Source organism: Bubalus kerabau, chromosome 10 (genome assembly GCF_029407905.1).
Source record: "Bubalus kerabau isolate K-KA32 ecotype Philippines breed swamp buffalo chromosome 10, PCC_UOA_SB_1v2, whole genome shotgun sequence".
NCBI classification, from domain to species: Eukaryota; Metazoa; Chordata; class Mammalia; order Artiodactyla; family Bovidae; genus Bubalus; species Bubalus kerabau.
The window spans coordinates 84,093,401-84,109,601 of record NC_073633.1 but is presented as its reverse complement, the minus strand read 5'-3'; the positions used below and the strand labels follow the sequence as shown (position 1 = coordinate 84,109,601).

General features: G+C 38.2%; 1 protein-coding gene across 7 annotated transcripts in view; it reads right to left on the bottom strand.

The window, feature by feature from the left end:
* Nucleotides 1-15,902, bottom strand: part of PALS1 (protein associated with LIN7 1, MAGUK p55 family member) — a 79,398-nt gene extending 63,496 nt beyond the window's left edge. For 3 of the 7 annotated variants that reach the window (XM_055538386.1, XM_055538389.1, XM_055538392.1), the window contains exon 1: nt 15,602-15,745. The gene's annotated coding sequence lies outside the window, so the exon portion shown is untranslated. Of the gene's footprint in view, nt 1-2,971; nt 3,089-15,601; nt 15,746-15,789 lie in introns of those variants that run through there. The other 4 variants (XM_055538387.1, XM_055538391.1, XM_055538388.1 and 1 more) reach the window with 4 other exon arrangements.
* Nucleotides 15,903-16,201: the final 299 nt, after the last annotated feature.

The following is a 16,201-nucleotide window of genomic DNA, read 5'->3' as shown; positions in this document are numbered from 1 at the left end:
GGCAAAAGAAGAAGAAAAAAAAAAAAAAAAAAAAACGGAAGAAAAAAAGAATGTTACCTGTTTATTTCAAATTTTTTTAATGTAGCTACTAGAGCATAAAGCCCTATATGAACTGACATGGAATAAAAAAAGCAAGTGAATTAATTAATGGTACTTGCATATCACCCAGGGGCTTCCCTGGTGGCTCAGATGGTAAAGAATCTGCCTGCAATGCAGGAGACCCAGGTTTGATCCCTGGGCTGGGAAAATCCCCTGCAGAAGGAAATGGCAACCAACTCCAGTATTTTGCCTAGAAAATCCCATAGACAGAGGAGCCTAGGGGGCTACAGTCCATGGGGTTGCAAAGAGTCAGGGACGACTGAGCGACAAACACACACATTTTTATAAATGCACATAAAAATGTTTTTAAAGTTATTCACAAAAAATCCAGAAAAATATATGGAATATTGTTTTCACTTAGTATCTCTGAAAAATAAGGATAACTTATTTATCAGGTTTTACTTCCTGCACAATTTGGACACCTTACAAAAAACTGACAAAAAATGTGTTACTTTTATAATTTGAGGGGGGAAAAAACCACATAGATAATACTTTTTTGAAAGAAAAAGTAGTGACTTTTAAAATTACAACTACCTTATTAAAGTACAAAACATTAGCAGAAGCACCAAAGCCCTTTCAAGAGTTCTAGAAAAATTAGGCAAATAGAAGAAATCAAAATATTATCCCTAAGATCCTAAACAAGTTTATAAACAATTCAACAATAAGAATTTATAAATAAATCACTCCAGCAATCATTAAAACTCTTCAGAAGTCAGGACGTCTTCTACCACACAAAAATGAATACATTACATCTGAAATTTAAAAATGAGAGGAAACCTTACCAAAGGAGTAACAGCGTTAGTTTAAAGAAAAATTCCAAAACAGACTACTAACACTTTATAATATAGTAAGTCACGTTCATCTTTCATCGTATTAATAATACACAATCTCAAACTCAAAGAATCCTAATTTCCAAACTCACAGGGTTAATATTTTGCCTTCTAGATGCCTATTTGTATCCCTATTTTATAAAGATTTTTCTCCTTCCCCTTTAATCTTAGGTTGTCAATCCTTTTAGGCAGTTTCCTTCCCTGAAACCCATGTATCACAAGCTGCAGGTCTCTAAAAGTGCATTGTTAAGATACACCAACTTTTGACTTCAAGTGATTTATAGTTTACTAGAGGAAAAAAAAAGACTCCAAAGGTCAGCAAATTAGTAGATGATTATCTCTACCTAGATGGTTTATTGGTATGCAATTCAACAACAGGAATTAAAAAAAAATCTGCCTTGTCATTGAAGGAATACCAAATAATCAGTTCAGAATTATCAGAACAAAAAAACTGACTAAAATTAATAATCCATAGAGAATACTTTCAGGACCAGACGTTATGTTATCAAAACAGGAAAGGCGAATTTGAGAAGGAAGAAGACTGATGAGGATACAAATGTCACCAAGTTTAGAATCCACTGAACTTTTAGCACTACAGAACTGCTGACTGAGGATATGAGTCATGTTCTGACTTTGACCAGTCTTAGAAGGCAGTAAAACATAATGAGGACATTATAAGAAATAAGAATGAAAGGTCAATCTGGAAGATTACTGTACAGAAATCCTAGAGTTATAAAAGGTTACTAAACTATTCATCCATTCAACAATGTAAGTACTCATTTGGTACAAAAACTTGGGATAGTCACTGGGAAGAAGACTGCTAAGGCAGAGTGTCTGAATTCTTAGGGAACTTAAATTCTAGTATGAAAAACAAGTATAAGTGTACAAGCAAACAAACAAAACCTCTACAGAACTTCAATGCTATTTGGTAAGTGCTGCACTACAACTGCAGAAAACGCTACAGAAATTACCTGTGGAAGAGCATCCTAAGAAAACTTGTATAAATGGGAAAGAATGTAAGACCCAAGACATATATGAAAGGCTTCCATTACACAAAAGGAAAAAAAGTAAACAAAACACTAATTCAAGCACTAATTCAAACATGAGTAAAATTAAACAGATGGTTTCTAAACATAAAATTTTAAATCCCCATAATGAAACTCAACTCTAAAAACTATGCTTTTAAAGCCTATTTTAAAGTGTAGTAAAAATGACCTAGTGAAAAATACCCTTGACTGATGTTTGAGTCAGTAAGAGAAACTAGTAATGCTGAGCAGAACTTGATCTCACTACATACGTAAGCTGTTTATAAATAGAGCAAACTGTTTTCCCCCCACTGACTTTCACTGTTATTTCAGAGATGATAGAAGCTTTACTTCAACACAAAATTACAATTATCCATCACTGACTCAGTCTATGATAACCAATTCACAAAATTCCTACAAAACTGCTTAATCAAATTATTGATAATCACACAAACTATTCAAAATATATTTATGAAAACAATACAGTTCATTGATAGTCCATGGAAGTATCATAAAACAGGTTTGTATTCTGTCTCTTATTTATGGATAAGAATTTATGAAGTGCTTAATATATATACCAGGTACTATGCTAATCATTCTTGATACATCATTTCAACTAATCCTCAAAATAAGACTTTGAGGGAATCTGAATATTCTACTTCAAAAGCTGATATTTTGGCAAAAGGGTTATTTTGAGATAAGGCAATTAAAAAACAGCATACAACAGAAAAAAACTGCCTTCCCCTATCAGACTTAAAAAGCAGGGCATAAATTTTCCTTTTTAAAGGTAACATGAAATTTCATTTCTAAAGTACCAGAAAGAGGAACTCAATCCTCAGAGTTGACTCTTATCAATGCAGATGACACAGACATAAATCTGTATAACGAACCTGACTAAAATAATCTTTATATTCACTAGTTGCTCCCACATATTTATTCCCACAATTTGCAGGCCCTAAAAAGCCTCTTTCCTTTCTTTGTCTTGTCTCTATTCCACAATTTATCACTCAGACTCACTGCTTCTATGGTCTCCAATTCTTTCCTCTGTAGTCCTCCATCTGCATAAGTGACAAACCATTTCCTCTGTTACTCTGTCTTTTGTCAGTTTAATTTGCAGAGCCCCAGACAAAGAACCTAGGAGGAAAGAGAAAAAGGTTTTTCCTTCCCTCAGTTCAGTTCAGTCGCTCAGTCGTGTCCGACTCTTTTTGACCCCATGAACCACAGCACTCCGGGCCTCCCTGTCCATCACCAACTCCCAGAGTCCACCCAAACCCATGTCCATCGAGTAAGTGATGCCATCCAGCCATCTCATCCTCTGTTGTCCCCTTCTCCTCCTGCCCTCAATATTTCCCAGCATCGGGGTCTTGTCAAATGAGTCAGCTCTTTGCATCAGGTGGCCAAAGTATTGGAGTTTCAGTTTCAACATCAGTCCTTCCAATGAACACCCAGACTAGTCTCCTTTTAGGATGGACTGGTTGGATCTCCTGGCAGTCCAAGGGACTCTCAAGAGTCTTCAACACCACAGTTCAAAAGCATCAATTCTTCAGCACTCAGCTTTCTTTATAGTCCAGTTCTCACATCCATACATGACCACTAGAAAAACATAGCCTTGACTAGACGAACTTTTGTTGGCAAAGTAATGTCTCTGCTTTTGAATATGCTATCTAGGTTGGTCATAACTTTCCTTCCAAGGAGTAAGCGTCTTTTAATTCCATGGCTGCAATCACCATCTTCAGTGATTTTGGAGCCCACAAAAATAAAGTCTGAGACTGTTTCCACTGTTTCCCCATCTATTTGCCATGAAGTGATGAGACCAGATGCCATGATCTTAGTTTTCTGAATGTTGAGCTTTAAGCCAACTTTTTCACTCTCCTCTTTCACTTTCATCAAGAGGCTTTTTAGTTCTTCTTCACTTTCTGCCATAAGGTGGGTATCATCTGCATATCTGAGGTTTTGATATTTCTCCCGGCAATCTTGATTCCAGCTTGTGCTTCTTCCAGCCCAGCATTTCTCATGATGTACTCTGCACATAAGTTAAAGAAGCAGGGTGACAATATACAGCCTTGACATACTCCTTTTCCTATTTGGAACCAGTCTGTTGTTCCATGTCTAGTTCTAACTGTTGCTTCCTGACCCACATACAGGTCGCTCAAGAGGCAGGTGAGGTGGTCTGGTATTCCCATCTCTTTCAGAATTTTCCACAGTTTCTTGTGAGCCACACAGTCAAAGGCTTTGGCATAGTCAAGAAAGCAGAAATAGATGTTTTTCTGGAACTCTCCTGCTTTCTCCATGATCCAGCAGATGTTGGCAATTTGATCTCTGGTTCCTCTGCCTTTTCTAAAACCAGCTTGAACATCAGGAAGTTCATGGCTCACGTATTGCTGAAGCCTGGCTTGGAGAATTTTGAGCATTACTTTGCTAGCGTGTGAGATGAGTGCAATTGTGCAGTAGTCTGAGCATTCTTTGGCACTGCCTTTCTTTGGGACTGGAATGAAAACTGACATTTTCCAGTCCTGTGGCCACTGCTGAGTCTTCCAAATTTGCTGGCATATTGAGCGCAGCACTTTCACAGCATCATCTTTCAGGATTTGAAACAGCTCAACTGGAATTCCATCACCTCCACTAGCTTTGTTCGTAGTGATGCTTTCTAAGGTTCACTTGACTTCACATTCCAGGATGTCTGGCTCTAGGTGAGTGATTATACCATTGTGATTATCTGGGTCATGAAGATCTTTTTTGTACAGTTCTTCTGTGTATTCTTGCCACCTCTTCTTAATATCTTCTGCTTCTGTTAGGTCCCTACCATTTCTGTCCTTTATTGAGCCCATCTTTGCACAAAATGTTCCCTTGGTATCTCTAATTTTCTTGAAGAGATCTCTAGTCTTTCCCATTCTGTTGTTTTCCTCTATTTCTTTGCATTGATCGCTGAGGAAGCTTTCTTATCTCTCCTTGCTATTCTTTGGAACTCTGTGTTCAAATGGGTATATCTTTCCTTTTCTCCTTAGCTTTTAGCTTCCCTTTTTTTTTTACAGCTATTTGTAAGGCCTCCTCAGACAGCCCTACAACCTCTGAATCAGGCACAAGTACAAGCCCCATTCTGCAGAGAAGCAATCAGATTTTCACAGGTTAACCTGCCCAGAGTCACACACAAGTCAAGAAGCACCAATCTGATTCCACAGTATAAGTACTTAATTGGTGCAAGGTTTGTAACTATGATGTCTATCAGAAAAGCCCATAATTCATCCATTCACATTTAATATTTGTAAAGAAAGCTAATTAGACAATCCCCCCCATCCATCAATAAACACATTTATGGTCAACACCGAATAAATGGAATCTCAAATTCTCTCAGGCTACAGGAGGTGACTAGGTTAGAACAATCTCTGGGATGAAACTTACAAGTAAGGCTAAGGTTTAATAAGTAAATGATTAAAAAGTGCAAATTGATAACATCCATCTGCTAAGTCACTTCAGTCATGTCCAACTCTGTGCGACCCCATAGACGGCAGCCCACCAGGCTGCCCCGTCCTTGGGATTCTCCAGGCAAGAACACTGGAGTGGGTTGCCATTTCCTTCTCCAATTCGTGAAAGTGAAAAGTGAAAGTAAAGTTGCTCAGTCCTGTCCGACTCTTCGCGACCCCATGGACTGCAGCCCACCAGGCTCCTCCGTCCGTGGGATTTTCCAGGCAAGAGTGTGGAGTGCCACCACCTTCTCCAATCCATCTACCATGTGCCATATTAAGCAGTGAGATATTAAAATAAAAAGATGTAGCCCCTACCCTTAAGGAGCTTACAATTTACAGGTTCTAAGATCTTCACTTTCATTCAAGTACAATTTAAATACTAAATTAAAGATGTCTTTCCTAAAAAAAGATTCTTACCAAAAAGACAGTGTTAAACTAGGTAAATCTAAAAGCAGGCTAAAATACAAAGTAGAAAAACCCAAGGGCTTTGGAGAAAAATAAACTGAGTTCAAAAACCTGCTATCAGTTACAACAGGAATCAGGATAAAATAATCTCTCTGAGCCTCTATTTGGTCACAAAGTTGTTAATGTTTAGAACTATATACAAAGGATGACAAACTAAGAGATGGGGCAGAGCACACAGTTCAGGGTAGGGTTAGGGAAAAGAAAAAAGTACTGTGATTCAGCCAAATTAAATACTATTCTCACTATAAAACTGAAATAAAAGGATAAGGCAGAAAGTATAAGGGTAAGAAATAAAGTATAAAAGATTAAAATGTAAAAAGAACACTGTCCCTTTAAGATGACTACAAAGAACCACCAAATTTCCTTTCATAAGGGTATACTATATACATAAATACTCTTAGGTATCTACTGATTACTTGTAAGTGAATCATTATTTTGAAAAATGTCTGTAGCTTATTTGCTTATTTGTATAGTCCTCAGATAAATCACCTGGCCAGAGGTTAACTCTGGGGTTCATGATACAATTTCCTTGAATGCCCTGATGGTTATACACAATAATGAAAATGTTCTGTATCTGCATTGTGCGGTAATAACACAGCCACACTGGCCACATACGGCTAACAAGCACTTGAAATGTGGCATGGGTAACTGAAGAACTGAATTCTTAATTTTAGTTAATCCAAATTTAAACGGTCACATGTGGCTGGTGGCCACTATACTAGAGAGTAGAGCCCCAGAGAAACATGTGTTCATATGCACTTTCATAAACTAAAGTTACAGGAACATTCATGGTAACATTTACTCATAATAACCAAAAGTTAGAAACAACTCACCAACAGTAACACAGTTAAATAAACCTTGATATATAATTTTTAAAAATTATAAGTCTGCAGCACTATAAAAGGAACCTTACAATTTATTTGCATATTATTTAAGCAATTCTGTGATTCTGTCCATTTCAAACAACTAATAAATTCTCTTAATTCAACTTAGTCTCTAAGGGACTATCCATACTTACTTCAAAGCCAAGCCTTTGAGGGCAGTGACTTCATCTAATACTTCCTTATATCCCACCCAAAGTCTCCACATTATAAATACTCAGAATTTATGTATAATCTTCTGAATAAACTAGTTATAATGATCACTTGTAGACCAAAGAAAAACCAACTCATACATAAGTATCATACAGATAATATAATCAATGTAAAGCTGAATTTAAAAAATCTGCTTAAAAACAAACTTTTCTTTCACACTAAGTATAATACAATTGCATTCTAAGCTATAACTGTGATTAAACAATAATATAAAGTTTTCTTAGTAAAATCTGATAAGACTTTGCAACAGCTTCTGCTTACGCTTGAAGGGAAAAATGGAGAACATGGGACAAGAAAACAATTTCTGGGAGTCCAGAGACAGGTAATAACAGAGCTAACAAGCCACACAACAGAGCAATGAAATGAGTACTAAAAAGATAACCCATCTGGTACATGAGATCCAACCCCAGTCCTGCCACTAACTACTGGCGCAAAATTAACCCAACAGCCATGTATCTCTGCCTCTGATCTGCCAAAAAGCACTGACTTTTTTTTTTCTTTGGAGGAGCGAAGGGAGTTAAAATTTCAAATCCAGCTCTATCTGGACAGAAATTCAGAAAGAAAGAAAAACTTTCTGAAGCATCCCTTATGTCCCAAACATTAAACAAAAATGAGCACCTAAATTTAAGTACTTTTAAAGTACAACCAAATCCTAGCAGAGCACCCAGTTCAGTTCACAGGAGTCAGTCAATTAACTTAAATATATACAATCTTACAGGCACTTCTGAAGCACTCAAAATACAGAAAACCTACTTCTTAGGTCATATCAAAATAAGGCATTTTAAGTGACATTATCAAACATTTTTTGTGACAATGTAAAATTCTCAAAACAAGAAATTATATTTTAACACAAACTCTCAATTTTTTCATGTGAAGTTTCTGATACTACTGTGAAGGCAAACAGTTACAACTTACATGTCCAATAAGCATAATTCAAAAGATAATTTAGCTAGAAATATAAATACAATCGTAATTTCTAATATTTGGACAACTACACACTGTAAAATAACATAAAATGGCGTGGTGGTGGGAGCAAATCTTCTTAAGTATCTGCTACATGTCAGAATATTTTGTTCAGTACCTTCCATACCCTATTTTATCTTTTCAGTCATCTTCCTAGATGGCCACCTGTTAAAGATAAGGAAAATGAAGGCGTGGCTGGGAATTACAGCACTGAATAACCTTCCAACTCAGCTGATCTTAAAGTCTTTCTGCTACATTACTGTAATTATTTTCATTTTTCCTGCTGACTTTTGCCCAAAATCAAAATAGGCAAACTAAGCCCACAGGCCAATAAGGCATACCTTGTTTTTGTAAACAAAGTTTTGCTGGAACACAGATTCCTTTGGCCATCTTAGCACTGTACAGCAGAGCTGGACACCTGCAACAGAACTGGGACAATCTGCGAAGCTTACAATAGTTACTACCTGGCCTTTTACAGAAATTTGCCAACCCCTGCCTTAAAGTATCAAAAATGCAAAGAACCTCAGAGGCCTCAAAACTTCAATGTTTAGCTTCTTTGAGACAACTATTAACTTAAGAAAGAAGGAACTTCAAAATTACATGAGAGAAATTGCTTGAAACTTTATGTTTAAAGCATAATAAGCTCAAATTTATAAAAGTGATAAAATTTAATAGCTTGATTATGAAGTTACTGAACCCTTGTTATTTGTTTTGAAGAGAAGGTGATACCCGTTTCAGATCTCAGTACCCTCACCAGGGATGGAACCTGTGCCTCCTCCTGCAGGGGGAGCGCAGAGTCCTAGCCTGCCAGGGAATTCCCCATGAAACCTTATTCTTAACAATTAAAGTGTCTTCTGTAGTAGAAAGTGATGGAGGAAAAACTTCACAATTCACCATATTAAAACATATTTAATAAACATGTATCTTTTTACTATGTACCTACATTTTTTCATGAAGAACATCTTCAGTATAGCAAAACAGAGCCTGGTATTTTAAGTAGTTTATACTTCACTTCACACTTTTTAATACATTCACTGAATTCCTTACACTTGGATCAAACCAAACATTTATGTGATTACTCAAGGGTCTAGTTGATTTTCTTGTGTTGAAGGAGCTTTCTCCACCCCTGCCACCCCCCTGGTATGTGACATTCCCATTGCTTTCATTCCAAGTAAAAAATCTCCCAATTAAATCATTTTATCTTCATTCAAAATATACTTCACTATCCAAATACACTTAAACAATTTGCTTAAATTAAGCCAGCGTGAGGAAATGCTTGATTACAGTGTTACAAACATTTTCTTTCTTCATTTAGTAATCTGAAACAGGAGTCCCATAGTGGTAAAGTACAGTCTATAAACTCCAGTATAGATGGATCAAGAAGTCCTACAACATATGAAATGTACACAACTGTTAATGAATACCTTGACTTTGATGACTTTATAAACACTTTCATAAAATCTTATATTCAGTTTCCTTTTTAAGAAAAATGTCAAATCAAAGGAAAATAACCCAAAATTATTTAGTTTGCAACAACTCTGGAGTTATTCCCAGAAACACACAAGGCCACGTCAACACTGAAAAATTAATCAGTGTAATTCACTGTATTAACAGATTTAAAAAATTCAAATGGTCACCTCAATAGATGCAGAAAGGCATGACAAAATTCAACATCTATTCATGATTAAAAACGCAAACAACCCCCCTCAAACTCTCAGCAACCTCAGAAGGAAATTTCCTTAATATGACTTACAAAACCTACAAAATTACTTACATCTAGCATTATACTTTGAAGGTGAGACTGAATGCTCTAAGATTGTGAACAAGGCAAGGATGTTCCCTTTCAACCCTATTGGAAGTCCTAGACGCTGCAAAAAGTCAAGAAAAAAAAGACATACAGGAAAGGTAGGTAGGTTTCTCTATTCATAAATGACGTGACTGCCTCCTTAGACAAATTCCAAGATATCTACAGGAAAAAGCTCCTAGAAATTATGAGTTTAATAAAAACTCAAAATACAAAGGCAACATATAAAAATTGATTGCATTTCCACATACTAGCAATGGTCAACTGGAAAGACAAGGTTTTAAAAATGACATTTGCATCAGGACTAAAAAACTGAAATACTTAGGTAGAGAACTAATAAAACATTTGCAGGATCTACATGTTGAAAACTATGAAACATTCATGAAATAAATTAAAGACCTAAATAGAGAGAAACATCATGTTCATGGATTGGAAGACTCTATTTTGTTAAGATGTCAATTATCAAATTAATCTACAACAACTTCAAAATCCTCAGTTCAGTTCAGTCGCTCAGTCATGTCCGACTCTTTGTGACCCCATGGACTGCAGCACGCCAGGCCTCCCTGTCCCTCACCAACTCCCAGAGTTTACTCAGACTCATGTCCATTGAGTCAGTGATGCCATCCAATCATCTCATTCTCTGTTGTCCCCTTCTCTTGCCTTCAGTCTTTCCCAGCATCAGGGTCTTTTCAAATGAGTGAGATCTTCGCATCAGGTGGCCAAGGAATCGGAGTTTCAGCTTCAGCATCAGTCCTTCCAATGAGTATTCAGGACTGATTTCCTTTAGGATGGATTGGTTGTATCTCCTTGCAGTCCAATGGACTCTCAAGAGTCTTTTCGAACACCACAGTTCCAAAGCATCAACTCTTTGGCACTCAGCTTACTTTATGGTCCAACTCTCACATCCATACATGACTACTGGAAAAACCATAGCTTTGACTAGATGGACCTTTGTTGGCAAAGCAGTGTCTCTGCTTTTTAACATGCTGTCTAGGTTGGTCATAACTTTTCTTCCAAGGAGCAAGCATCTTTTAATTTCATGGCTGCAGTCACCATCTCCAGTGATTTTGGAGCCCACAAAAATAAAGTCTGACACTGTTTCCCCATCTATTTGCCATGAAATGATGGGACCAGATGCCGTGATCTTAGTTTTGTGAATGCTGAGTTTTAAGCCAACTTTTTCACTCTCATCTTTCACTTTCATCAAGAGGCTCTTTAGTTCTTCTTCACTTTCTGCCATAAGGGTGGTATCATCTCCATATCTGAGGTTATTGATGTTTCTCCTAGCAATCTTCATTCCAGCTTGTGCTTCATCCAGCCCAGAGTTTCTCATGATGTACTCTACATATGTTAAATATGCAGAGTGACAATATACAGCCTTGACATACTCCTTTCCCTATTTGCAGCCAGTCTGTTGTTCCATGTCCAGTTCTAACTGTTGCTTCCTGACCCGCACACAGGTTTCTCAAGAGACAGGACAGGTGGTCTGGTATTCCCATCTCTTTCAGAATTTTCCACAGTTTCTTGTGAGCCACACAGTCAAAGGCTTTGGCATAGTCAAGAAAGCAGAAATAGATGTTTTTCTGGAACTCTCTTGCTTTTTCCATGATCCAGCAGATGTTGGCAATTTGATCTCTGGTTCCTCTGCCTTTTCTAAAACCAGCTTGAACATCTGGAAGTTCACAGAATTTATATATATTTATAGTAATAAGCTGATTATAAAATTTAGACAAAAGTACTAAAATAGCTAAAACATTTTGAAAAAAAAAAAAAAGTTGGAGAACTCACATTACCTGATTTCAAGACTTAATTTTAAACCTATATTAATCAAGACACTGTGATACTGGTGGAAAAAAAAAAGCCAAATACAACAATGGAAAACAGAGGAGGCTAGAAAGAAACCCACACAAATGTAGTCAAATGGTTTTTGATCAAGAAACAAAGACAATTCAATGGAGAATAGTCTTTTTAACAAACAGACATGGAACAACTGGACAAATAGGTGAAACTCAACTTACAGCTGTACACAAAAAGTAACTCAAAAGTATAACACAGATCTAAAGGTAAAATATATAATTTATAGAAGAAGACATAGGAGAAAATCTTTGTGATCTTGGTTTGGCAAAGAGTTCTTATATACAGTACCAAAACTAAGACTCATAAAAGAAAATATTGATACTGTGCACTTAACCAAAATTTAAAACTTCTGTACTTCAAAAGACACAGCTGAGAAGGAAGGAAAAAGCAGGCCACAGACTAGAAGAAAATCTCTGCAAACCACATATCTGACAAAGGACTAGGAAAAAATCAGACAATAAGAAAATTCAATTTAAAAATGGAAAAAGATTTGAAACTTGGACACTTCATCAAAGATATGCAGATGGCAAGTAAGCACTGAAGTGATGCTCATCATCAATATTCACGAGAAAAATTCAAATAAAAACCACAATGAAATACTGCTATATATATATATACCTATTACAATGACTAAAATTAAAAAGAGTGATCATACTAAGTGTTGATGAGGACGTAAAGGAACTAGAATACTCATACACCATCACTGAGAATATAATTCAGCCTCTTTGGAAAATGTGTTTTTGAGTGTATAGTTTCCTACACTACTGTGACAAGTTGCCACAAATTTAGTGGCTTAAAACAACATAAACTTATTATTTTACAGTTCTGTAGGTTAAATATCTGACACAGGTCTCTCTGGGTGAAAATCAAGTTGTTGGCAGAACTCCATTCTTTTCCATGAGGTCTAAAGATTAATCCATTTCCTGGCCTTATCAAGAGACTGTATTTCTTAGCTTATGCCCCAAATTCTCCAACCTCAAAATCAAGAACTCTGCTTCTCTCTGTCCCTGCTCCCACTGTTACATCTTTCTACCTTCTCTTCCCCTTTTAAGAACCTTTGTGATACTCTAGGCAGCACCTGGATAACCTCAGGATAAACTCTATTTTAAAGTCAGTTGATTAATTCCAGCTACAACTTTAATTCACTTTTGTCATGTAATCTAATTTATTCACAGTTTCCAAGGAGCAGAACATCTTGGGCCACTATTCTACCTAACACATATTTTTAAAGTTAAACATACACTTCCCACATGACCCAGAAATTTCACTTGGAGGTGCTTATCCAAGAGAAATGAAGGCTTGTGTTCACATAAAAACTGCTAACAAAGATATATAGCAGCTTTATTCATAGTTCAAACAAAAAACTCAAATGTCTTTCAACTGGTAGATGGATAAATTGTGATGCATCCATACACTGGAATACTACATTCAGCAACATAAAGAACTGCTAACACACTCAACATCAAGAAACACTCCAAAGTATTACACTAAATTAAAGAAACCAGACTCAAAAGGCTAAACACTATATAATTCCATTACCTGATATTCTAGAAAAGACAAATTACAAGGAAAGACAATAATCAATATCAGTTGCCAGCAGTTAAAGACTATAAAAGAGCAGCTCAAGGGAATTTCAGGGGCTGAACTGTTACTGGGTGTCTCAATTTTGGTAGTTGCATAGCTCTATGTATCTGTCAAAATAACTGTACAACAAAAAGAGTTAATTTCACTTCACCAAAATTAAGAATAAAGTTAAAACCTTTGTGAAAGAAGGAAAATAATTATATCATTTCTCACCCATCAGACTGGCACAAATTAAAAAATCTGATGCCAATCTGGCAATTCTAAACGTGGATAAGGGTGACTCATATACTGTTGGCAGGTCTGTAAATTGTTACAACTTTAGAGTATTATTTGGCAGCGGGCAAAGTTGAAAATGCACATCAACCTATGGCCTAGGAATTCATTCCAGAGAAAACTTGACAAATGTGTTCAAGGAGATACACATACGGATGTTCACTAAACATTGTCTGAAATACTGAAAAACTGAGAATAATCCTTCAGTCAAGAAATGAATTAATTGTGGTTAGTGGTTATTTTAAAAAGAAAAAGAAAAAATGCATAAGGGAAAAAATTCAACTCTGCTGGCTCCATATATGATTTTTCAGAAGAGTTTAACTTATCATAAGGCAAGCATTTTAGCATTTAGTTCCAACTCTGCTGCTAACTAATCTATCTGCATACCTCACTTTCTTTTTCTTGGAAAATGAAGAGGTTAGACTATACAAAGACTAAAGATTATTTACAACTCAACAAGGATACTGATACGAAAAAAGGGCCAAATTTCTTGTATGTCTGTGATGAGCTTTTTAATCATATAATAATCATTCAGAAAGAGCATATAAACTTCTAAACTCACCCTACTAACTTGATGGTGGTGGTTTAGTCACTAAGTCGTGTCCAGCTCTTGCAGCCTGCCAGGCAGAGCTCCTGGGATTCTCCAGGCAAGAATACTGGAGTGGGTAGCCATTTCCTTCTCCAGAGGATCTTCCTGACCCAGGAATCAAACCCAGGTCTCCTGCACTCCAGGCAGATTCTTTATGGATAGAGCTAAGAGGGAAAGTTCTACTACTACCTTGGGCAACCCTCAAGTAAAATTTGCATATCCTTTTGTAGTTTATCATTCTAAAATACGTAAATATTAATGAGTCAATCTTCTCAAGTTCAAGTCTGTGTGGCCAGAAGTCATTCAACTACTTGGCAAGTTTACTTGACTTTAACAAAGATAAAATGATGAATTTCTTCCTGTATTTTTTTTGCCTGTTTCATCTACAGAATTCCTACACTATAATAGCTTCCGCTTGCTACAACAGTATAAAAAGCCTTTTAAAACCTGTAACATGCAAATCTACAGAAATCTAGTAAATAGTAGTCTACTATCCAAAAGAGCTTATTTAACAATTTCATTATCCCAATACTTACACTTCAAAGACACCAATAACCAGCATGCCACTTGTTCCTATTGAAGAATTTATTAGGTTATTAATTTCTGGTATAATCCAAAAGCGTAACTAGAACACTATCATTAACACGTAACACTTTTAAAAAACACAAATATTAACACCTTTCACCTTGTCATTAAAATCGAAATTTCAAAACGTTTGTTCCAAGGGCTTGCCAAATCTAAATTTTCACAATTCTAAACGAGAACGGAGACAAAACACACACTATGTACTACTTCTAAAAACCTCCTAGGTATGAGATTTTAATTTGAACGTCAACTGCCAAGAAAAACCTTTCGACTGAAACCTAAATTCTGAACATCTTACAGTATGTCAATCAACTAGACAGAAGGTGAGTTATTATCATTAGGAAGTTACATAATTTGCACCCAAGAATGTTTAAACCCTCTCGTTAAACGCAGCTGACAACAATTTACAGGCTTCCAACTTCAACCTGAAAACTTAAATTACCAGAAACCATGAACGGGATTAGGCTTTTCTTTAAAAATGGTTACGAGGAAGTAAGAACTGTTTGTTTCAAGACTGTAGCGAGGAGCCGAATACCAGCAGCTGAGTCAGGCAGAGAAACGACGACTACATTCCGTCTACCAGAGGAAAGTGTTCTGTGTTCTTCGCCCCGCCAAGATCCCGGACCCGGCCTGGAGCGAGTCCGGAGAGTTGCGAACTCCGAGGCGCGGGCGCAGAGGGCAGGCGCCTCCCTGCACCTCGGGCCGGGAGACCCGCCGTGGTGGGTCGTTAGCCAAGGCAGAGGAAGCGGGCACCGCCAGGCAGCGTTCCTCCGAGGGACAAAGGTTGAGCTGACACCCTCCACTGCCGGCCGGGCTCCCGCTGCCTGGAGCAGCCCGCGGAGCAGCCCGGGGTCCCGCCCTGGCCAGCGCATGGGGGAGGGGGTGAGAGCGGCCGCACCTCCCCCAGCCGCTCGCGGGGACCTGTTGATTAAGACCGCCACACCGAGCCGCCGCCGGTCAGCCTCTTACCTCCGCGCCACGGCGGCCGCCGCTCCTCCCGCCCCGGCCTCCTCTAAACACTGCAGAAACGACAGCTTCCCAGCGGCACTTAAAATACCGGATAAAGAATCCAGAAACTCGCGATTCCCTACCTCACAATCTTAAATCCCCGCCCCCGCCCCACCGCCAGTCGCCGCCGTCGCCGCCAGTGACTCCACCTCAAGACCGCGCAAGACCGCGCACGCGCTCCCGGGACTCTGGCGCAGTGGGCGCGCCTATCCCAGCCGCTCCTCTGCACGCCTGCCCGCTGTTTGGCAGAGAGGCTCGCGCGATTCGCCCAATCCCGAGCCGGTGCGGAGAACGGGCCCTCTCATTGGTCCGCTCTGCAGCTCCCGAGGGGCCGGCCGCGCGCGCACTCGCGCGCCTCAAGTGGAAAACGCGAAGTGTTTCGGGATTTCAGGCGCGCAGGAACTGCTTTTGGCTTGAGCTCACTGTCCAGGTTATGTGAGGACGTGAAGTTTCGCTAAGACGCAGTGGGCGGGCTCACGGTCTACAGACCTTTCTTATCTCCCTGAATGTCCGTCAGCTACTGAAGAAAATCTGGTTTCCCTTGAGGCTACTCGTCATGTC